The 16,447-nt window shown below is 46.9% G+C and overlaps 1 protein-coding gene across 1 annotated transcript in view; it reads left to right on the top strand.

Annotated features, from left to right (window-relative positions):
- The first annotated feature begins 1,162 nt into the window (after positions 1–1,162).
- The window catches only part of LOC126455506 (glutathione S-transferase-like), a 61,102-nt gene continuing 45,817 nt past the window's right edge, over positions 1,163–16,447 (top strand). The window contains exon 1 of the mRNA XM_050091257.1: positions 1,163–1,319. The gene's annotated coding sequence lies outside the window, so the exon portion shown is untranslated. The remainder of the gene's footprint in view (positions 1,320–16,447) is intronic.

The raw sequence follows: 16,447 nt of genomic DNA, 5'->3' as shown, positions 1-16,447 counted from the left end.
GTTAACAATATCAGCTTATTCCCAAGAATTAGCAGCTTTCACTCAGTTAATACTCGGTAGAAATCCAATCTGCATTTGAATCGCACTTCCTTAACTCTTGTGCAGAAAGGTGTGCAGTATACTGCTGCATCCACTTTCAATAAGCTACCACAAGAATTCAAGAATCTTAGCAGTAGTCCACGCACTTTCAAATCGAAACTGAAGAGTTTTCTCATTGACCACTCCTATTCTGTTGAGGAGTTCCTTGAAAAATTAAGCTGATTTTTATTGTATTGTTGATAGCGTTTACTTAAACTTATGGACTGACTTTTTTAAGGTCAATGAACGTTTACTTTTATCTGTTATTACGTTTATGTTGTAATTTCATGTACTGACGCGTTGCTCCTCATTTTGGTCCTACGGAAGTAGACGAGTAAATAAATAAAAAAATAAATAAACTGTATCTGAGTTCGTGCTTTGAAGTTATAACCTCTCCCACCTCTTTCCGATACTGAAAAGACAGGAAAAAGAACTCCAAGCGACAAAGATGCAGGGCTCAAGATAAATCCTAATGCATTTTACATAGAAAACCCTGCGGCACAGAGTTCTTTCCCGGCTCTCATTTACCACGGATATCGGGCGCATTGTACTGTCTCTCGTGCCTGGTAAACACCATCGGTTTGTGATAGGCTACGTTAAATGCCCAGAATTTCGAAATCATGGAAGTTAGGAAACAGAGCAGACTGTCTTGTGGTATACAGGGATACTTTTATCGCATCGACTCTGTGTTACGGGTTATCGTGTCTGCACTTGTATGCAGATAGGCACTTTCCATAACGGAAATGGGAGGAAAATCTAATATGTTTCATTTGCTGTCAGTGGCGTCACAGTTCGCTTGAATCGTGTTGACCTTGAAACTGGCTAAATGCACACTGCCAACCTTAGTTGCGTGATGTTGCCGTAGCAATAAGTAGCCATTGTGAAAACAGTGTTGGTTCGAGTGCGGTGCTGTGCGTCGTGGTTATTATCGTCACTCAGAAAAGTGAGCCAGGAGGCTGCACCTGGTCCTTCTAGAGTCTAGAGGCTCGCCATCAACTTTCGTTACACTTCTGTGACGCATTAACCTGTTACATGTTCGATTATTTTGTAGGTTGTAAGTTGGCTGCTCTGTGAGAAGGAGGAGGCGGGGCTTGTCCCAGCAGCCAATGTGCCACGAGCCGATCGTAACCACTCGCTCCATGCATCTTTCGCTATAGAGTTATCTTACACAGTAGTCTGCCGTTACGCAGTGAAAGAAGCTCTCGCATTAAACTAGGGGACAGCGTCTGAACTCGAATAGAGTAAGTAATAAGAATTAAGTCTGATGCTAGACGTAACATCAAGGTTAATGATAAGTGTTGAGACTGCTTTGTAACAGATGCATACTGTACACTCAGAATTAACTAGACACTCAATCGAAGTTTCTATCCTGTATACACTGTGCACGCTTTTGAAAACATGTAAAGAGCTGAAACAGGTGAATGAACCGCAGAAGCAGCAACCAACGTATATCGAAGTTTGTTTTTATCTCGATGTGGCTTTTCGTATTAAGCCGGGCGGTGTGGCCGAGCGGTTACAGACGCTACAGTCCGGAACCGCGCAACCGGCGGTCACAGGTTCGAATCCTGCCGCGGGCATGGATGTGTGTGATGTCAAATGGCTCTGAGCACTATGCGACTCAACTGCTGAGGTCATCAGTCGCCTAGAACTTAGAACTAATTAAACCTAACTAACCTAAGGACAGCACACAACACCCAGCCATCACGAGGCAGAGAAAATCCCTGACCCCGCCGGGAATCGAACCCGGGAACCCGGGCGTGGGAAGCGAGAACGCTACCGCACGACCACGAGATGCGGGCTGTGTGATGTCCTTAGGTTAGTTAGGTTTAAGTAGTTCTAAGTTCTAGAAGACTGATGACCTTATAAGTTAATTCCCATAGTGCTCAGAGCCATTTGAACTATTTTTCGTATTAACCATTCGAAATGTATGGAGGACATTTTCTCCTCCTTGTTCTGGTCTACCGCCCGGGGTAGCTGCACGGTCAAGGCGTCTTGTCACGGTTCGCGCGGCTCCCCCTGTCAGAGGTTAGTGTCCTCCCTCGGACATCGGTGTGTGTGTTGTCCTTAGCGTAAGTTAGATTAAGTAGTGCGTAAGCCTAGGGACCGATGACCTCAGCAGTTTGGTCCCATAGTCCTTACCACAAATTTCAGTTTGTTCTGGTCTAGCAAATAGTCGTGCACAAAACGTGATTTTATCTTCGGGATACACGCCAGTTGGGTTACTAGTGATGAGAATCAAATAATCTCATTTTTAATAGATATTGTACATTTCATTAGGGGCCTATTTCGTTGACTAGTAACATGAGAAAAAACATAGCGAACTGGCTTACAGCGCCAATGGAAGCTTTTACAATCCGAAAAGACATCTGACATTTTCAGTTTTTAGGACGACAGTAGCGACGCCAAAATATTTTTAAGATTTCATGACAGATGATTATGTTTACACGTGCTACTGTATAGTCAATATAATTATACGCCCTGGCTTCGTCAGACTTTTTTTCTTCTTTTGCGAAGTGGCTGAGTGCCTTCCACTGCCCCTCTCTGGGTGCACCATTCTGCATGTTTGAAACAACTGGGAAGTGCATGGCAGAGGGTACTTAACACGATACCACAAATTATGGTTTGTTCTCGTCCCAGTCGAGCATGGAACGCGCGTAAGATGACGGCTTTCGTGCTTCTGCGAGTGCCGTAATTATTTTAATCTTATCTCTGAGATCCGTATGGGAGCGATACGTAGGGTGACGAAGAATCTCTAGATTCTTCACTTAACAATGGTTCTCCAAAATTTGCAAGTAGGTTTTCGCGTTATAATTGGCGTCTATGTTCATGAGTCTGCCAATCCAAGTTTTTCAGCATTTCCGTGACGCAAACTTACGAGACGTTCTCGTTTCTCTAGCCGGGAGGACAAACAACGAGGGACGTGACACCTCGTATTTGCACCTGTTAAGAAAGTTAGGGCAACACGAAAGTTTCTCGGCTGGAATAGAGATTGCGTTGATGCTGCGACATTTTTGATCAGTTGTAACACGTCTTTCAAAAAAATGGCTCTGAGCACTATGGGACTTGACATCTATGGTCATCATTCCCATAGAACTTAGAACTACTTAAACCTAACTAACCTAAGGACATCACACAACACCCAGTCATCACGAGGCAGAGAAAATCCCTGGCCCCGCCGGGAATCGAACCCGGGAACCCGGGCGCAGGAAGCGAGAACGCTACCGCACGACCACGAGCTGCGGACAACACGTCCTTAGGAACATATTCATGGTTGTAGTATCTGGTAAACGTCGCACATGCAGAAAAGCCCATTTCTGCGCTCGATTTCATAGTACACAGATTCCCTATTTGAAAATCACTTTGTCCGCAGCTCGTGGTCGTGCGGTAGCGTTCTCGCTTCCCCCGCCCGGGTTCCCGGGTTCGATTCCCGGCGGGGTCAGGTATTTTCTCTGCCTCGTGATGACTGGGTGTTGTATGATGTCCTTAGGTTAGTTAGGTTTAAGTATTTCTAAGTTCTAGGGGACTGATGACCATAGATGTTAAGTCCCATAGTGCTCAGAGCCATTTGAACCATTTTTTTGAAAATCACTTGTCGATATTGACTAATTAGTACACTCATCTTTTCGTAACGGACGCTAGTTACAGGCACACGTCTGGTCTGTAAAAGCGATAAGCATCAAATCTCTCACCCGTTCCCCTGCCTGGGTGAAGCAGTTCCACTTGTAAAATGCAATACATTATGTCATCATTTATGGTGAAAAGCCATTTAAGCAATTTTATCAAAGATAAGCAGACTGTAATTTTAGATGATGTCCCTGACAGAATACCAGTTACTGGAATCATTATTATAACTACAGTGCGCAACACAATTAAACTATCGCTTCTTTGAACCCCGCAATTGTCTCCTATTGCTATGCAGAAGTTTGAAATTTGGTTCAAAGGTGCCTTCGATCTTCCTCTGTAAGGGTGCAAAACCGTGGCGCCCTGCAACGCCACCCTTCTTGGGCTCGGCGACGGTTCAAAGAGCAAGGTATCTACATATCCAAATAAAACGCCAGAGCTCAGAAGATCGTGTGAGATGTAATGTGCATTAACGATTTCACACTGGATACAAACTTCACCACAATTCGGCCCAACGCCATTGCGGACGAGTCACAGGATGGGAAGGTCGTTACACGCCCTCTTACCAACATTTCATCCCTTCGTTAAGCCTCTGCGATGGACGTCAGAACCGAGGGTTTCTTATGGGTGGCCCAGGGAAACGTAGAAACAGAATCAATACGAAAAAAGACCTCAGGAGTTGGCATAAAGCGTATCAATGAAACCAACCTGATACGTTATTTCTATTTTGAACTCAAATTTCCTTAACCTTTATATTAAAGGGAGTGGAAGGACTTGACCCATACAGTGGCCATTTCATTTCAACATATTTATTTGCATCATAGATAAATCGTTAAGAGAATTACAATCATAAATCAGATAATAATTTCTTTAAGAAACGCCGTTCAGGCAAACTTTACAAACTGCTTGTTATATAAAACCGCAAATGAATTAATCTCTTTAAAAAGTTTTAAAAACCCGCCACTCAGGCCAATTTTATAAACTGCTTGTTATATGAAACCACAAGCGAATTAATCTCTCTGCAAACATTTAAAAAACCGCTACTCGGGCCAAGTAAATCATTTAAAATAAACTTTACATCAAATAACCAGGAAATCAATTGTTATTTCCACGTAGATTAAAAACCGCCCCTCCCGGGCGAGATATTACCAAACAACTTTACAAGGTTATAGACAGTTTGATCAATAAGAACCCGGTTATTTCCCCATCAAAATTGACATACGCCACTAAGGCTGAATTGCACAGCAATTTTAGAAAACGGTTTCAATTAAGACACATTCTTCTAGAAGTCCCTCAAAATTCTTAAGACAAATATTTAAACCATTTAACGCGGGCAACCTTGCAGAGCCACCAGAAGTTTTAGAAAACTGCAGCTTGTAAAATAACTGAGGTCCGAGATTGTGAGGCCGCGAATTGGCCACGAACGGTGGAGGCGACTGAGTATTTATCTTCGAATTAAGATGTGGACTCCGTTTGTGCTTCCATCCCTTTCAGAACACCGAAATCGGAACCAAACAGCACACGCGAGCTCAGACGAAGTCCACCGCCCTTACGCCCGCTAGTAATTTAAAAGGGGAGGCTCTGCACTTCGGTGGCCCACTGCTTCCAATCTCTGAAACATAAATCAGAAGCGACAACATTGAACCAAACAACCCTTACTTCATCTTAATACTCAAACTTTTACAGAAAACTACTTCGATAAAATTGACAATAATAAAACTGATTTTATTCCTTTAAGCAGAACCACGTACACGAATTATGCAAGCGAAACTGGCTCATTAAAACACAAGCATCACATGGAGCACCTCATGTGGGCCTGTAAGGTAGCACATGGCAGTCTTTAGACACGGAATATGGATCGTTCGGTAAGGCTGCGCACACCTATCAATGTTTTAGACACATGCCAACTGAAGTAAGAACAGTACTATTAAGGAGCGAAGCACACACTTAACAAGAGGCATGAAATGTCACATCACAGTCCTTGCAACGTTTTTGTTGTTTTTTTTTTTTTTAAAAAATTCTTTATTGATAACCATTATAATTATACAAGTTGACCCACTACCTTAAGCTCATTAGTGGGTCCTAACAGTTATACATTTATATTGAATTGTGCAGCTAGCTTTTAATTTAATAGTGAGCTACAGTTACACTAATAACAATGGGCATTTAATATCTATATCTACTGTTTATATCTAATTCCTATAACTAATTGAATTTATGTATTTTCTGCAGCGTCACATGTGTGCCAGTAAGAATATAAACCTACTTAATATGCCTTGTTCTTCGAGCTAACCCCGAAGAACATGGCCCTGGCACTGGGCAGGCCTCGACGTTATAAATCGCTGCAGTACCAATTCTAATTTCCTATAACTAAGTCCTACAAAGTAACTTATCCTACGTCATATTCGGTGTGTCATAATCGGTGGTTGGTCCCTACTCCCCCTAGTCCTGTACATGGCGGATTCCAACTCGGGTGAAGTTGGCCAGTCCACGCACAGGCGGTATGGGACCAGGGCTCTTGGTCACAATCGGTAATAATTATTTCCTTGTTCTTACTGTATCTCTCTTAAATATTCAGTTAAAACTTTTCGAGACACCTCGTTTGCGAAGGTGTTTAGAGTCTGAAAGGTTTACTCACGTCTTAGCAGTTGATACGTGTCATGGTTAGGAAGTCTGTCTCGTAGTGTGTTTGCGACATCATTGAAGAGAGGGCATTCGTAAACAACATGTTCGGGTGTACCCTCCGGATCGTCACAATCGCACGCTGGTGTTGCCCTTTTCCCAAATCGACATAAGTATGTCGGGTAGGGTCCATGGCCAGTGAGAAAGTGAATCAGACCTCGTGTAGGCTCGAAGTACTTCATACCCAGGCGTTCCCTCACATCAGGTAGAAACTGGAAGGTTCGTCGTCCAGCCTCTTCTACAGCCCAGGTCTCCTGCCAGAGTTTCTCCCCTCTTTTCCTTATTTCTCTTTTGTCCCCCACTCTGATACCCATAATATCTACAATCTTTTCGTAATTATCCCTTTTGGCCCAGTACCAGGCCGCCTGTTCCCTTATCTTGATGTCCAGAGGGCAGAGCCCCATTATGACTAATAGGGCCCGCCCTGGAGATGTTCTGTAAGCACCCACAGCTCTTAGTAGCATGCTTCTCTGGACCCTTCTCACTGCCATGGCGGGCACTACCCTCGTGAGCCTGTGCGCCCAGACTCCCGAGCCGTAACCCACGACTGAAGTTAGGATGCTGTTGTGATATAGTCTGATTAAGTGTGGAGGAAGATGGAATCTTTTATGACCTATTGAGATGAGATTGTTTAGTATCTGAAGGGCTCTCTGGGTGACGGTATCAATGTGCTTGCCGAAACTCCACCTCTCATCAATGATGACTCCTAGGTAGCGTGTCTCGCGTCGTCTAAGAACTGGTGAACCGTCTATTCTGACAGTCGGATTTCTAATGAGATGTCCTTTTAGCAGGAGGTAAGTAGATTTGCTGGGCGATATCGTCATTTTAGTCGCGTGGCACCACTGTTGGAGTTTGTCTAGTGCTGTCGCTATCTTTGGTTCAATGTCTTCGCGGCTGCGGCCGCCAACCAACAGGAGGAGGTCATCCGTGTAAGCTATCACCTCTAGCACCTCTTCACTCTGTTGTAAGCTATCTAACAGAGGCTCCTTGTGGATGTCCCAGAAGAGGGGTCCTAAGACGGAGCCTTGGGGACATCCTTTAGTGATTGTCTTGCCAACTCTTTCGCTAGAGGATGATAGCCAAACCTCCCGATCCTCACAATAGCTCCTCAGGCAACCATATAGCGGCCCTGGACACTCTTTCTCCCGCAGGCAGGAGAAGAGCAAAGGCCACCACAGGTCGTCGAAGGCGCCACTGATGTCAACCATGATGCCAACCACGTATTTGTGCGGGGTCGAGCCACAGACCTCGGCCGCCAGGGCGATTGCATCAGATGCCGACCGCCCCGGCCTGAACCCGAACTGCCTGTCACTCATCCCGCACAACACTCGGTGTGCTGTCAGTCTGTCAGCCAGCAATTTTCCAATATTTTGCCAAATATATCCAGCAGGCAAATCGGCCTGTAGGATTTCGCTTCTGCGGGATCCTTATCTGGTCCTTTCTTTATGATGACTACATGTGCCATTTTCCATATCTTAGGGAACTTACGCTGTCTGAGGCATTCATTGTACAGATGTGTTAGTGGTGCAGTCAGCTGGGGCGCCAGAAACTGCACCACCTCCGCCACAATGCCGTCTGGCCCAGGTGCTTTTCCTCTTTGCAGAGATCTTATGTGGGTTGCTACCTCCTCTTCTGAGAAGGGGTAGACAGCCGTCTCATTGGTGTATATTTCTCGGTCTTGATCTCTGAGTTGCTGCTGCCTCTCTGTTTCCCCATCCGCATTGTCGTCAGGCAGCAGGGAGTGGAGGAGGACCCCTGCAGTCTCCTGCCAGGACTCCGTCATCCTATCCCCGTACCTGACTGTAGATAATTCCAGAGGTGAGCGGATTTTTTCTCTAACTAGCTTATATGGGAGCCCCCATGGGTCCGTGACTAGCTGGTTGAGCACGAAGTTTTCCCAGCTTCTCATTCTGACTTCCCGCAGTTCCTTTTGGAATTTTCGCTTTTCCTCCCTATACAGCAGCTGCCACCTTTGTCGTTCCTGCCAGACGACACTGTGCTGATAGTACCTCCTCAGCCTTCTGACAGACTGACGCAGTTCGCTTAGTTCGGCAGACCATGGTGACGGTGAGGCCGCCATGGCCCTCCTCCTAGTAGGTACGGCTGCCCTCACCGCTCTTGTCACTGCGTTCACCAGTTCCCCCGCCCTCTGATCTACGGCCATGTCTAAGTGCATGTCGTCTTCCGGTAATGGAGGAATGTCACACTCCCTCGCTAGGCGTTCCCAATCGGTTCTTTTATAATTTAGTTGTGTTTCCCACCCCGTGGCCCAGTGGCTCTCTCTTTCTCCTATGGTGAAAGTTATCAGATTGTGGTCACTTGTGGTGGCATTCTCTGTGACTCTCCAATTTTGAAGGTTATTGGCTGTATTCGGAGTTACAAGGGTGATGTCAATGTTTGTGCCCTGTCCTCCACCTGCAGCGTAGGTGGGAGGATTGCTGGGTCTGTTAGCCACCACAAGTTGTGATGCCATAATAAATTCTTCAACCTTTTCACCATTTGCATCTCTTGTGCCACTGTACCACAGGGGGGATTTTGCATTAATGTCGGCAGTTATTATGACTTCTCTTCCCCGCAACGCCGTGGTAACTCTCGCTAGGTGGTCTATGTGAAGTTCTATATTGTCCCCATATTGAAAGTACATATTAATGAGAGTTATAATTCCCGTAGGGAATTGAAGCTCCACGACGTTGCAGTGGCTAGTTGTGAACTGCGAGAGTGTGGTGACTCTCAAGAGTTTGTTAGTGATTATGATTGCCGCCTTCGGGTCATCCCATCTACTGACTATTTGCCAGCTTGCGGCAGCAAAAGCTATTTTCCCAGCTAGGGAGTATGGCTCCTGTAGACAGAGTACATCAAGTCTCCTCTCCTCCACCTCCCTTCGGAGCTCTTGCATTACAAGTCTGCTGTTAAGTGTGTTAAGCTGCCCTATAGTAATTTTTGTCATTATGTACCAGTATGTATGTATTCGGTCATGTGGCCAGGTCTTACTCCAGTCAAATGCAATTCGTCCATGCGCCACTACTGATTGTTGATAATTGTCGTCAAGGTCGAATTTCTCTCCTCGTCTTTCGAATGCTTTCTTGAGCAGGTCTCGCAAGGCTCCAAAGTCGGTGGGGAGATTCACTGATTTTAGCTGGATTCTGTCAACAGCCTCCATAACCGGAAAGGTTATTTTTCTGCCGTCTTCATGTCCTACGCGGACCACATATCATAAGGCAGTGGTCAGGGTAGCCGGCTGCTCCAATCTGGATAGCTGCATGGTGTACTCCAAGTTGGGGTACACCCTAACCGGATCGACCGGTGGTAGTCTAACTATTGGTGTGCACTGAGTGGTGGGGCTCATACTAGAGCTCGTCACTACATTTTCCTGTATTGGTTGGTTATTAGTGTTACTGTCCTTACGAGTTGCTGGAGCCGCAGGATGCCCTTGCCGCTGTTGGTGTGGTTTCGGCTTTGTTTCCCGGCTTCCAGAGGAGAGAGTTTCTGCCATGGGGAGATTTGTTTGTATTCCTATATCCATTGTTGGAAAATCAGTTTGTATAGCCATGTCCTTTGTTTCAGTTTTGATGACTCCCGTAAGCGACCTCAAAAAGTCCTTGAATCTATTTGCCCGCATGGCATCCCTCCTCCTTTTGCTCGGGGACTTTCGCTCTGGCATCCTGTTCGGTATGCTGGGCTCAGCCATAATCAGTCCTGGAGATCAGTCTTTGCTCCAGCATTCTGTATGTGGGGCAGTTTCTACCGGTGGTTCCACAAGACTTTTTTCCTCGATTCCTACATGGTATGCAAACTGCCGCCGCCTTGCAGTCTTTGCGGCTATGACCTTTCTCCCCGCACTTGGTGCACGCCGGCTCCCTGGTACACAGCCTTAGGATGTGATCCAGGTCACCACAGTTGTGGCAACGAGGTACCACGACATAGTCTCTTGTATTGATGGCATGGAAACCAACATACAATCTGCCCATTGTTGTTACATTTTTCCACATCGGCGCCGATACTTCGGCGACGTGATGAACAACATCACGACCCTGCGGACCAGTCTTAAATTTTAACTTAAAGTTGTTCTTGAATTCATCTTCTTTCATTTAGTCAAAGTTCTGTAACCTAATTGTTTCTGCTAGTTCTTCATTCGTCATAATTGCAGGTACGTCATATAATATGACGAGAGGGTTTCTTTTTTTCGGTGGTTCACATTTGACCACCGAGTTCAATTTCTGGTTGTTCAGTAGCTTTTCTTTATCTTCTTCCGAGGCAACTTCAACGATCACGGAGTTTCTGCTTGGTTTTACCTTTTTAATTTTGATCTTATCTTTGACGGGGTCGATAGTTTTTGTAAAAAGTTCCTGTATTTTCTTGACACTTGTGTCTTGCCCAGGTAGTGTCCTGAGGAAGACAGCTGTGTCTGTCCTTTTTGTGACCTTGTCAGTGGTGTCTCTAGTCGTACTCTGTGGGCGCTTGCGCAGCCACAGCTGCCCACGTCTTTGCCGGTTGCCTCCTTAACCTGTCATTTTCTTTCTCAAGTTCTTCTACTCTTCCTTCAAGTTTGGCGTGGACAATAGCCCATGCAGCCAGCTCATTTTTTATGATGGCAAGTCCTGCTTGGCTGATTTTGCCATTCTTTATTTGTTGCTCCATGAGCAACGAGATTCTCGAGTACCTCTCCATAACTGTCTCATTCTCTGCCTGTCCCTGCTCGTCCTGGGGAGAGGGATCAGGCGCAGCGGAAGACCTTTGAGGCGCACACGAATCACTCGTTTCATTTGTCGCCATGATTTACGAGTGATCAAAAAAGGGGGTGGGAGCCCGTCTCTTGCCCCGGACCGGCTCCTCTGGCATGGGGGGGGGGGGGGGGGGGGGGACTTCTGCAGCTCGCCCACCGACCTCGCCCCTAGGTCAAGGGCACTCCAGAGCTGCCGGGTTCAGCGCGCCGTCACCAGCGCACTGGTCCCCATCGATGGCCCCGTCGTCGACGATTTCACACGACGCTCCTCGGCAACTGCACCCCGCACTCCTCGCCCTTCGCCGCCTACTTGCCCGAGCTTCCACCAGAAGGCCGAGGACCCACTCCTACTCAGGTGGTGGGTCGGTCCCCCAGTCGTTCAGCGGTCTGGGCCCATCTAACCTTGCCCAGGCGATGTCACCACCTCCTGCGTTTGGCAGAACACGCCCCGGTTACCCAGGGGCGCGGCGAAGCACCCTTGCCGATTCGCGCCGTGATCCCACGCCGACAAACGAAGTCGCCGGCATGCAGAGCACCTGCTGGTCTGTGCCCTGCGAACAGAAAGGGACTGGTGTTCGGTCCCTCGACACAGCTCCCCCTGTGCCACGCACCCTTCGCTTTCGCATCGGGTTGGGTCGCAGCTCTCCCTTTTGTCGCAAGGCAGAATGCCAAGCTTAACATCTGGCACCACGGGAAGGCGGAAAGAGCCACTTGGGAAGGAGAGGCTATGAGAGACGCATCACTTCCCCTGTGAGGACTGCCGCGGCACACCCGACTGGAAAGCGATACGCCCCAGTGCGAGCTTCAGTGCCCTACGGCGCGCTGGCAACGGGCAGGCCCGCCCCGAAACGCGCCGTCAAGCGACTGACCTCACGCCAGACAACGCTTTGCTGCCTGAAGAGCAATCATCATTATATTTCACTAATCGTTGGTAGGACTTGAATTACTTGATGCCAGCTGCTGGATCGATGTGGCGAAGACACCAGACGTTGCTTAGTCCGATTGTAACATCGTGTTCCTTCACGGAAGCGAGCACATGCATAGCTACACGAGGTTGCCAAGAAGCCACAGCGCCGGCCCGCTGTTACTGACCCCAGTACGATCGAGCGCTAACTGCCGCCCGTACTCAGACACACCGTGCGCGCTGTCGTCTCTCCAACGTCTCGCTAATACGCGCCCTTCCGCGTGCCGTGCCCAACGTTGTTGTTCCTTTTCCCTCCGTACTGCCCGCTATATCCTGAGCTGGCCCAGGCTCCAAAGACAAACTTCTGCCAGAGGGAATCGATAGTGCGCAACCAAAGATAGCCCCGCCACTGCTCACACCCCTTCCATAGGGGCGTCCATTTTCATACCTTTCGCGCTCGAAAACGATACTTTGCCGTGCGATGTAGAACAGGACAGCTTTCTTGACAAGTTTTGCCAGTGCTAATGCCTCCTGGGCAACTCAACCCTATTTTAAGCACATCGTGAGACTGCAATCCCATTAAAGGTCATCTCACTCCTCTGGAGTGTAGTGCGAGCACAAGTTTTGCTTTCGTATACAGGGTGGAGCCACTAGGGACCGTTCAAAACCATTCGGCGCAATCTGAACGTGATCTGATGTAGAAAAGGGTGTTAATAGTTTTTCATCCCTCCTTTTTCGCGCCCTCCTTTGGCGTGTGCACGGAGGGTTGCGCCATTGGCATGCATATGAATGAAATGCCAAAGGGTCCATCTAATACCTCCCAGTTCAGGAACACACTTGGTGCCACTCGAGCACCTTTGCCTTGTGCACTTTAAAAATGTCCCCGTACAGAGATACTCATTCACTGATCACTATCTGCAGGCGAGACAAACAGTCCACTCCACACTAGCGCCTGCTGGCCGCTTGCGAAATCAGAGGTGTGTCGAAAGTGCTGTCCCTCTGGCTGGAGGGTAGATGCATCTCTCTGTTCACAGACCTTTTAAAGTGTCCAACGAAGGTGCGCAGGTGGCACCAATCGTGTTGCCAAACTGGCGGTTCGTTGAAGGATCCATCGTCATTTTACTCACGTGCGTTTCACTGTCGCATCCTCACCGTACACACGCCGCAGGAGGCCGCAAAAAAAAAGGGGGGGGGATGAACACGCATAAACGTCCTTTCCTGCTTCATGTTTCATCGAATGATTTTGAACGGTCCCTAGTAGTTCTGCATCGTACGCCTAAGCACACGCTACACTCTAGAGGGGTAGGATCATGGTGAGTGCGGTTGCGGCCTTGCGATGTCATTAGAAAAGTGTTGGATCGTCCGGAAGTAGTCGGCAGTGACAAAATTTGTCAAGAAAATCGTCCTAGTATACATCATATAGCAAACTGTCGTTTTCGATCGCGTTTCAGAGAAACTAAAGTGGCATGATGTTGAGGATTATAAAAGAATCAGACTGTGCAAATAAGGAACATTACAAGTACTTGTGTATTTACGTAGTTTCCCTTGTATAGATATGTGAATGCACCAGTAAAACACTGGACTCTATATCTGTACACAGGTCCATTATAAAAATGGATGTGTGTATGTATATGTGTATGTTGTACATCTCCTCCTGAATCACTGGACTAATTTCAACTAAACTTGCTACTCAGATGCCTTATTGTCAGGCAACAATCGCTGAGGGGGTAAGAACCACTAATCCATCAGAGTTCAGGAGATATGATATCATAAACAATGAAATGCGTGAAAACTGCTGCATCATAAACTTATGACTTCTGTGCTACAAACTGTATTCATAAAAAATTTTGTAGACAGTATCAACGTATGCCGCTAATTGCGACTACAGAATTAATGTTATGGTACCACGCATAATTCAGGAGGTATGACGTCATAAACAGTGAGATGCTTGAAAAACTACCGCGTTGTGCATGACGTTTAAATTTGTTACTTCTATGTTACTGTATTTGCAATACAATTTGCAGAAAATGCCCACATATGCCACTTAACGTACGCACAAATTATATAATTTTATGACACCTACGTTGGAAGATATGTCGTAATAAACACTGAGATACGTGAAAAACTGCCGCATTATTTCTACTATATCTGTTCGCAAGATATTTCCTAGACACTAGCCACATATGCTGCTGAGTGTACATACACAAACATATCACTGTACGATACATAGTTTCAAATGTGACGTCATAAACACTGAAATGCGTGAAGAAATGCCACATCATGCACGAAATTTTAATACATTTATTCTTTACTGCCACGACACTGCTACAGTCGAGTCAACTTAAGGAAATCCCTGAAAGCTGGCAGTGCTTTTGACAGCTAGGCGAAAACAATAGCCGTCTACAGAGCAATGAGGAGGTATTGCCATAGAGACATTTACAAAATCGTGCATTAGACATACAAAGCAGCTGCACCCGGTATACAGAAACTATCCAGGAACTTTGTACAACTGTTTCATAATTTCAAAGGTGTTTTCACGAGTGCAAGGAAATGAAATTTTTTAGATACTGGTATTACACTACAACCATAGTTCATTTCTTATTTTCGTTTTAAACAGAAAATTGACAAAAAGTAATCTTGGAAATGCTGCATTTCTCAGCAAGTATGGATACAAAGCTTTTATTCGCACACTGCACGATACACCTCATAATATATTCTAGTGCAAAATGCCTCTCACAGTCATGGGTATTCGACTCTTCCAGTAACAAAGTTAGCAGCGATCAAATTTGTGGCGGTGTCGCCACAGAGGCCACCACCTGCTTCCCCCCCCCCCCCCCCCCCCCCCCCCCGTCCGCCCTCCAGGGTGCAGAGCAGCGGAGGGTGTGCTGTGCTGTAAGGTCGACATCATCGAGCAGTGAGTGCTGCCAGAACTTGTAGTGGCTGTCTCCTAGATATGGAACACAGATGGTATGGCACGAACCATGGTGCGAGGTGATGAGGCCCGCCGTGGCATGAGGTACTGGGGGCTCGAGGAGATCTGCTCCTGCTGTCGATGGTGGTGGGCCATGTGGGGGCAGTGGAGGTGGTGATGGCATAGCCGTGGCTGGTGAGAGGTGTGGAGAGTTAGCTGGCAGGATGATAGTGAGTTCGCCCACTGAAGAAAGCTGGGAGGACACAGCAGTAGACTTTACAGTTGGCAGCAAGTGGAAGGTACACATCAGTTTGATAGTGACTAGCAGGGACAGGGAGTCTTGCCACAACCTCGTCTGGTCGAACTTTGTGGATGTTGACTGTAATAGACACTGGTTCAGTAAGTCGTGAGACTGTTAGGTGTGAGTCATCACAAGTGTCATCTTTCTGAAGAACAATTGGGTCATCCAAAGTGGAGAGGATCCACTCAGGTTTCAGCCTGATGATGGAGACTGTCATGAAAGTACCATTTACATCAGTGTTGATGGAGTGACTACCCCATTTTAACATCCAGAATGGTGTCATTGTGGAGCATGACATACACACAGACTGCAAGGTTCATGTGGATGAGTGGTTTTTGGGCCAAATGTGCAGATAGGGGAGTCATTAGAGAATTACAGATTCTTCAAATGCTGCACCAACATGGGGTGTTCCATCAAATTGGGCCTGGGAGTAGGTAGAACGAATTCTTTTGGTCGTGTGAGAGTCCCATTGTAAAGTATTTCTGTGAGCGAGGCATGTAAGTCATCTTTGAACTCCATACAGACGGGGAGGAGCACCCACAGAAGGGCCTCAGTCCATGCAACCTTCGTTTTGTCGTGCCATTGTTGCACAAGACCATTGCTCTGGTGATGGTACATCTTGGTACGATGGCGGAATATGCTGCAGAACTTACTGAGGGCTCTGAAGAGCTAAGATTCGAACTTACTGCCCTGAATGTTGTAGATGGTACCCAGGCAACCAAAACGTGAGAACCAAGCCATAACAGAGGCTCAGGCCATGAATCCTGCTGTGATGTTTGTGACTAGCACAGCTTCCACTCTGCATAAACTGTGATCAGTCATGGAGAGGTCCAGCAAGGTTCAAGTGCATGTGAAGGAAGTGTCCATGCGGTATGTCGAAGTTGCCAAGGGGTGGTTGTGTGTGGTGGCCCACCTTATTGAGGCATGCTGATGTCCGTGCTTGGCATAATGCCTAACGGCTGGGCAAACACAGTGCTCAGTGGCAAGCCAGATTGTTTGTCGATCTCCCAAATGAGTGAGGTTGTGGAGACAGAGATTGGACATTGCATCAATATGGAAAGGAGCAACTGAAGCCTTTGCTGGGACAAGTCTCAGAGGACACTGGCATCTGAAGTAGGAATTTATCAGCGTTCAGCTTTGAGCTTGGAGGAATTGTCATTAAATAAGACAGAAATTGTTGTGGGTTGACAGTCATTAATGAATATAGACCATTTCATTTCAAAGGCT

This window comes from Schistocerca serialis, chromosome 2, assembly GCF_023864345.2.
Source record: "Schistocerca serialis cubense isolate TAMUIC-IGC-003099 chromosome 2, iqSchSeri2.2, whole genome shotgun sequence".
NCBI lineage: Eukaryota > Metazoa > Arthropoda > Insecta > Orthoptera > Acrididae > Schistocerca > Schistocerca serialis.
The sequence above is the reverse complement of the archived record's forward strand: the minus strand, read 5'-3'. Positions and strand labels throughout refer to the sequence as shown.